This window comes from Equus caballus, chromosome 7 (assembly GCF_041296265.1).
Source record: "Equus caballus isolate H_3958 breed thoroughbred chromosome 7, TB-T2T, whole genome shotgun sequence".
NCBI lineage: Eukaryota > Metazoa > Chordata > Mammalia > Perissodactyla > Equidae > Equus > Equus caballus.
The window spans coordinates 23,751,237-23,759,571 of record NC_091690.1 but is presented as its reverse complement, the minus strand read 5'-3'; the positions used below and the strand labels follow the sequence as shown (position 1 = coordinate 23,759,571).

The 8,335-nt window shown below is 49.9% G+C and overlaps 1 pseudogene; it reads right to left on the bottom strand.

Annotated features, from left to right (window-relative positions):
• Nucleotides 1-1,834: 1,834 nt before the first annotated feature.
• Nucleotides 1,835-3,577, bottom strand: LOC100049792 (actin, cytoplasmic 1 pseudogene; annotated as a pseudogene).
• Nucleotides 3,578-8,335: the final 4,758 nt, after the last annotated feature.

The following is an 8,335-nucleotide window of genomic DNA, read 5'->3' as shown; positions in this document are numbered from 1 at the left end:
AGAAGCCATGTGAAATAGCCAAGAAAAGTGTGAGGAAGTTTGTGAGATATTATTATACTGTCAGGAATTAAAATGTATTATGAAACTGAAGTAGTCTAAATATTTTGGGGCTAGAGTAGGAATAGAAAAACTGAGTCCAGAAATAAACCCCCCAAAAGTAGGGGAATTTAGAAGATGCTCAAGGTGGCATTTCAATTCAGTAGTGGCGGATTATTAAAAAAATAGGGTTGGGGGGCCGGCCCCGTGGTTGAGTGGTTAAGTTTGCACTCTCTGCTTTGGGGCGCAGGGCTTCACCTGTTCAGATCCTGGGCGCGGGCATGTCACCGCTCATCAAGCCATGCTGAGGCAGCATCCCACATGCCACAATTAGAAGGACTCACAACTGAAAATATACAACTATGTACCAGAGGGCTTTAGGGAGAAAAAGGAGAAATAAAATCTTTAAAAAAAAAAATAGAGTTGGGGCCACTGGCTAGTGATTGGGGCAAAAGCCCAGAGCTCCAGCTCCTGTCTAGCTGTGCAGCTACGGACTGGAGGCCTGACTGTTTATCCTGAAAGGTTCACAGTAAAAACGTTGGATTCATTTCGGAGCTTTCAACACCGGGAGATGCCATATCAACATCCGAATTTTAAACAGGGTGCTCAGGAAGTCCTCCTTGCGAAGGTGATGTTGGAGCTGATGGGCTGGGGAGAGGAAGTCAGACGCGCAGAGAACTTGAGATGGGCACAGAGCTGATGGTTCCAGGAAGAGAAAGACGGTCGATGTGGCTGGAGCTCAGTGAGTGGGCACAAGAGGGACGTGAGAGCCTCTAGATGTCAGAGGCAGGGGCAAGCAGACCGCGGAGGATTTTATTCCTAAGTGCGAAGAGAAAACATAGGTGGATTTTGAACTGTGGTGGTGGGATGATATGATCTGATTTGTATTTTTGAAAAGATCACTGTAAATTTAGACGGTAGATTTTGTATTGTGCAAATATATTTTACCATAATTTAAAAAAATGCCAGTTAAAAAATAATCACTGTTCGGTTACATGAACAAGTGGCTTGAGTGGAATTGTCACTACTCTTTAAAGGGACCTGTTTTCACAGTGTAGTTCACCACCATGACCTCAACCCCACCCAGTCATTTCTATTCACATATGCAACCTTCCTGGCAGGTGTATGCAATCTGCCTGTACACTTGTTTTTGCAAACTTTGATGACAAAGTCAATTCCAGAAGGATAAAAGATTCAAACATAAAAATTACAAACAGAAGGGGCTGGCCTGGTGGTGTAGTGGTTAAGTTCACATGCTCTGCTCCAGCGGCCCAGGGTTTGCAGGTTCAGATCCCGAGTGTGGACCTATGCACCGCTTATCAAGCCATGCTGTGATGGCATCCTACACATAAAATAGAGGAAGATTGGCACAGTCGTTATCTCAGGGCCAATCTTCTTCCAGCACATAGGGGAAGATTGGCAATGGACGTTAGCTCAGGGCAATCTTCCTCACCTCCCACCCCCCAAAAAGGGTAAAACCAGAAGAAAACAAGAGTGAATGTTTTACCCTGGAAGTGAGAAAGGTCTTTCTAAGTATAACAATGTTCTAACAACAGAAAGCATTGCCTGGTACAACTATAATGCTGTAGAAACCCTGTAAGGAGAGAATAAAGGAAAAACCAAAGAGGTTTAACAGAGGACGTGGGGTTGCACCTGAGGTTTCAATAAGACCAAAAATGCCTCATAGGTATTGTTTATTGAGTATGCACAGTCTGCCAGGCATTGTGAAAAGCACTTTATACATAATACCTTGTTTAGTCTCACAATGGCACACTCACACCAAAACGTCTTATTCTACTTTTTTTTTTTTTTCTTTAAGGTGTGCACTTTATTGAACTGGTCTCAAGTCAGTGTACAGGTAAGCCCTCGCTGCCTCCACACCTCAGCTCTCCCAGGGAGATCAAAAGCCTTCATACATTTCAAGTTGGGGGATAAAAAGGGGGGCCGTAATGGCTGACCATTCAAAATAAAACAAAACAAAAAAACAAGTATTAAGGCAAAGATTAAAAAAAATTTGGATTACATAATTTACACAAAAGCATTGCTGTCACCCTGCCCTGTGTGGACTTGGGCGAGGACTGGCCCTTCTCCTTCGGGAGACGCGGGGCGGCTTTTGGGAAGGCAAGGGACTTCCTGTAACAATGCATCTCACGATATTTGGAATGACTATTAAAAAAAGAACAATGTACAATCAAAGTCCTTGGCCACATTGTAGAACTTTGGGGATGCTCGCTCCAACGGACTGCTGTTACCTTCACCGTTCCAGTTTTTAAATCTTGAGTCAAGCGCCAAAAAAAAAAAAATAAATAAATAAAACAAACAAAAAAAACAAATAAAGCCATGCCAATCTCATCTTGTTTTATGCACAGGTTAGGTTTTGTCAAGAAAGGGTGGATCGCACTAACAGTCCGCCTAGAAGCATTTGCGGTGGACGATGGAGGGGCCAGACTCGTCGTACTCCTGCTTGCTGATCCACATCTGCTGGAAGGTGGACAATGAGGCCAGAATGGAGCCGCTGAGCCATACGGAGTACTTGCGCTCAGGGGGCACGATGATCTTGATCTTCATGGTGCTGGGAGCCAGGGTGGTGATCTCCTTCTGCATCCTGTCGGGATGCCTGGGTACATGGTGGTCCCACCCGACAGCACTGTGTTGGCGTACAGGTCCTTACGGATGTCGACGTCACACTTCATGATGGAGTTGAAGGTAGTTTCGTGGATGCCACTGGATTCCATGCCCAGGAAGGAGGGCTGGAAGAGGGCCTTGGGGGCCCGGAACCGCTTGTTGCCAATGGTGATGACCTGGCCGTGGGGCAGCTCGTAGCTCTTCTCCAGGGAAGAGCTGGAGGCCACGGTGGCCATCTCCTGCTCGAAGTCCAGGGCGACATAGCAGAGCTTCTCCTTGATGTCACGCGCGATTTCCAGCTTGGCCGTGGCGGTGAAGCTGTAGCCACGCTCCGTGAGGATCTCCATGAGGTAGACCATCAGGTCACGGCCAGCCAGGTCCAGATGCAGGATGGCGTGGGTGAGGGCGTACCCCTCGTAGATGGGCACAGTGTGGGTGACCCCGTCACCGGAGTCCATCACGATGTCGGTGGTGCGTCCAGAGGTGTACAGGGACAGCACGGCCTGGATGGCCACATACATGGCCGGGGTGTTGAAGGTCTCGAACATGATCTGGGTCATCTTCTCGCGGTTGGCCTTGGGGTTCAGGGGGGCCTCTGTCAGCAGCACGGGGTGCTCCTCGGGGGCCACGCGCAGCTCGTTGTAGAAGGTGTGGTGCCAGGTCTTCTCCATGTCGTCCCAGTTGGTGACGATGCCGTGCTCGATGGGGTACTTGAGGGTCAGGATGCCCCTCTTGCTCTGGGCCTCGTCGCCCACGTATGAGTCCTTCTGGCCCATGCTCACGCCCTGGTGCCGGGGGCGCCCCACGATGGAGGGGAAGACGGCGTGGGGGGCATCGTCGCCCGCGAAGCCGGCCTTGCACATGCTGGAGCCGTTGTCGACCACCAGCGCGGCCATGTCATCATCCATGGCTAGCTGTGGGCGGTGTAGACCGGTGGTGGCGGCGCAGCAGCAAGGGCGAGGGGCTTCTGCTTGCGGGGCGGACGTGGTGTCGGCGGTCTTATTCTACTTTTTTTTAAAGATAAAGAAACTGGAGCTCAGAGTAGTGAAGTTAGTTGTCCGAAGTCACACAGCCGGTAAAAGGAAGAATTGGAATTGGAGCACAGGTCTTTAGCTGGATCTTCTGTTTCCTCACCAAGATCCTCTCTTCATCCTGCTTTGTGCCCTGGAGAATCAGACTCAGGGGTTTCATCCGCGACCTCCCCTGCCCTTGGCTTCCTGTAGGGTTTTGCCACTGGGAGGCTCTGGTGGATGACTGGTGGAGAGTGAGGTCAGGGTATTTATCTCCACTCCTCCCTTCCCACTGGGTTGCCAGGTTGGCTGTGTGCCTCTCCCGGAAGCCACAGCACCGGTGGGCTCATTCCCTTTTCACATCTTCCCTCTCCAGTTTCCCTTCTCTTTCCCCTCTGGCCTGGCAGTGGTAGTAACGCTGCTGCTACTGGCCCTGCTCTTCACCGTCTCTGGTTTTCCTCGGGCTGCCCACACTTTGTAAACAGTCCTATATTGAATTCCCCAGCGATTACGTACCTTGTTTCGGTGTCCCGACTGATCTGAATCTGACACTAAGGCCTAGGCTCTTTCTTAGCAGGGGTCACACATGAGCATACGGATGAGAATGAGTCAGAGGCCCTGAAGGGTCTGATAGAGGGGTTGGGGGGAGTAGGGTAAATAGCAGGAGAAAGAGTTGTAAAGATATTCTGGGATCAGACGAAGAGAGAGTCAGTCGCAAGGTTGAGAAGGTCCAAGATTTTCCCAGCTTTCAAATGGCCAAAACCAGCTATTCATTGGCAAGTGCGGCAGATTCCCCAGGGCCCTGCTGAACTGGTGGGATGAAACTCTGTTTGTGTGCTTTGGGGTGGGGTGGGGTGGGGGACAGAGGGCTTGGCTGGGATTGGAGAGGATGGGAGCAGAAAATGTTTCTAACAACTCCGGTTTGACACACACCCTTTTTCTTCTGGCGCATTCCCTGGGGAACTCAGCAAGGTCTTCCGCACCCCCGCCCCCAGGCCTCTGCAACCTTTTCTCCCTGGCTGTAGCATTCCAGAAAACCTCAGCCAAGATTGATGGCTTCATAACCTGCCCGGAGTCCTTGTGCTACTGCTGCGCGTCATGAATCATCAATGCCACATCACCCCACTCCCACCAAAGAGGACCCGAAGGACACTCCTGAGCGTGGGCGGGCGCTGGAGGTGCTCCTGCTCGCCGGACACTGGAGCTGTGGCCACGAGGAAGGGGGATGAGGTGCTGCGGGCAGGCAGAACTGCTTTCTGGATGAGAGGACCCTACAGCTTTGAATCAGACAGCCCCAGCAAGGTCTCATGGAAACGCTTAAATCGGCCTGTCTTCTCAACACGTCTCTGGTATTAACAGTTACTGCAATCACAGCAACCACAGTCATCGGCGGTGATTTCAATGTATTGAATCAGGTGCTTATGTTGACTTGGGCTTTATATGCATTTTCTAGTTGAATCTTCTTGGCACAAGCTCAGTCTTCTATCCCCATTTTACAGTTGGAGAAACTGAAGCACAGTGAGTGGTAAACCAGAGATTCAAACGAGGCTTTGATTTCAAAGCCGGAGCTCTTTCTATGATGCCTTTGTAGCCGCGAAAGTGAACATCAAATTGTAGAGCGATCTCTCAGCATCTTTTTTACAATGGCTTCCCTTGGCCCCTCTGTTGCCGAGGGGGCTCCCCGGCCTGGGGGAGGACTTGATTAGGCTCTGTATGAGTTTCCTAGGGCTGCTCTAACAAAGTACCACAAACTGAGTGGCTTGAACAACAGGAATTCCTTGGCTCACAGTTCTGGAGGCTAAAAGTCGGAGATCAAGGTGTCAGTGGGGCCCCACTCCCTCTGAAGGCACTGGGAAAGCATCTGACCTGGGTGTCTCTCTCAGATTCTTGTGGCTCCTCGGCTTGTGGCAGGATAACTCCAGTCTTCATAGGGCCCTCCCCTTGGGTGCATGTCTCTGTCCAAATTTCCTATAAGAACATTTTTCCTTTAATAAGAACCCTGGTCATATTGGATTAAGGCACACCCTGATGACCTCACATACTTGGTAATCTGCAAAGACTTTATTTCCAAATACAGTCATCTTGACAGGTACGAGGGGTTAGCACTTCAAGATCCTTTGGGGACACATATCAACCCGTAACAGGTTCCCTTACATATGCCTGGGCTGCCCTGCCTGCCGTGCTGGGTGGGCTTCATGCCAAGGTGCTCAGGCATTTTGTTAGGTCTCTAGCCACAAGCACCCCAAGAGGAGGAGGGGAACAGGGGCGTGTGTGCGGAGGGGGAGAGGAGGCCTTCTTTTGGGGCTTGGGGCAGAGAAGGAGAAAAAGGGAGGAAAAGCAGCAAATCCATCTGCCCTTTGCTACCCTTGAGGAGAGTTAGTGCTGTAAGAGGCTTTGGGGCCTCGCTAACTCCTCAGCATCTCCGTTTTATGAAATGAGGGTTTGCAGCAGGAGCCCATCGAAGCACATAGATTACTATTAGCGATAGCACAGCACAAGCACTGTACCTATTGTCCCGGCTCACCAAATACCAGACAGCCCTCCCGTGGGGGCATCTCTCAGCAAAGAGGGCCCGGCTCCACCGGCAGGCTCAGTATCTTTCCCTTCCTGAGAGCCCCGGCCACTCGATTTCCCAGAAGATAGAGATCAACCCCAGCACACCAGAGAGGAAACTGATCAGTGGAGGAAGAGAGGGCCCCGCTTAGAGATTAGCAGATCCAGGGGAAAAAAAAATTAACAGCAGCTAATTCAGTCACACTTAATTTAAAGTCTTCTCAATAAGAGGTTTAATCTAGATTGAATAAAGTAGGATCTGTGCATTCGCCGGTAACTGGAAAACTCTTGATGAAATTTTGCAATAGTTGTTGATCATCCAGTTTTCTTATTTCCTACATCTCTTCAGTCCTGTTGAGGATTATTGCTGGAGTGCCAGAGTCTGTAAAAGGTTTTGCATTTGATAACAACGTTGGATATGACAGGAAGCATCATATTTGAATACAAATGACAGAATCAAGTATGTATACCACCGATTTACTTTACATTCACTAGTCATTCAACAAACATTTAATAATTAACTATTATGTGCCAGGCATTGTGGTGGGCCAGTGTGGGGGTAACAGTTCTGAATACATTATGATTTCTTCCCCGCAAATGCTCTTGGTCTAGAAAACAGACAGTATTGTACAAGATGAAGCCATCACAGAGTGATAAGTGCTCCAGCAGATACTTGAGTAATGTGTTTAGGGAAACGCAGAAGAGGAACAATTAATTCAGGGAGGGGGATGAGGTGCTGGTTGGGAAAGGAGTCACAGAGAAAGTGATATTTGAGCTCTGTTTTGAAGGATGAGTAGAATTTTCCAGGGAGACACAACTTGTTTTTAATTGCCCTCTTAGAATGCACGGCCGGCAACGTGGAGTGGAGTAACGTTTCCAAGGATCCAGGTTGTAAATGGCAGAGCCACACTTGAATGCTAGGTGCCTGACTTCAGAGGCAACTCTCCTGCTAGGATTCCATTCTTACCATTTCCGGCCCCTTTAAACCTGAGATTTAGGGAACTGGAGACGGAAGCACCCAATGAAGGCTTCGTCCCACAGCAGCTGCGATGCCAAATGCCCAGCAGTGCCAAGAGAGGCTGCCGGCTCAGGCTGCTCTGCAGGCCACAGGCGCCGCCCCAGCAGCCCCTCCAGCATGTGGTGAGGATGAGCAGTCATCCTTTCCCTGCCCAGGCCCGGCTGCATTTCTTCCTCTGACAACTGAACTGATTAGAAGGAAACTTCGACTTGATTAGTGATTATTGTCTCTGTGCAGCCGTGGCTCTGAGCCTGCTCATTTTGGAGAAAGAAGGGATGTTTTGAAAAAACACTAGCAGGCATCTCATTGCCTGAGTGAAATGCAGGCTTGTCTCCGCCCCTCCCCACATCTGGTCTTTCTCTGCTTTGCTTCCAAACTGGTGCCTGCCTTTCCCGGGAGAGGGCTGGGCAGGCAGGGCGGAGCGGACTCCTTCCCTAAACCGTCCCTGCATGCGGAGAGGCCCTGAAACCACTAGCAACTGGAATTCTGCAAACCGCTCCCTGGACCCATCTCCTGAATCCAGAGTCACAGAAGCCAGACCGTAACTCCACTGAGTCTCTGGGCATCATCTATCTGCTCAGGCTGCAGTCAGACTGACCTGGGTTCAACCACCTACCACCCGTGGAGCCTTGGGAATGTTGCTTGACTTCTCAGTGCCTCAGTTTCCTCGTCTGTAAAATGAGAATAGTAATAGTCCCCATCCCATAAGGTTGTGGAGAGACCCAATGAGATCATGTCAATAATGCTGTATGTTCATTATTATTATTACTGTTGTTGTTAAACAGGGAAATCCCAGCTTGGCCTCTTAGGAACTGTGTGACCTTGGGCAAACTCTTCACATCTCTGGTCCTCAGTTCCCTCATTGGTAAGAGGGATATTTTACTTCCCTCTTGGGGTTTTCGTGAAGATTAAACCAGACAATGAGGGTGAAATATCCTACACAGGCAGGATGTGGAGCAGAGCAGGGACTCCATATGCATTGCACCGATCTGATGTTGCGTTGCGTGGGACACAGTCACTCAACCCAAACCCAGGTCAAAGGCCCTCAGGACCAGGGTCCTGGAGTGGTAGTTACTGAGGAGGTTTTAAGGGA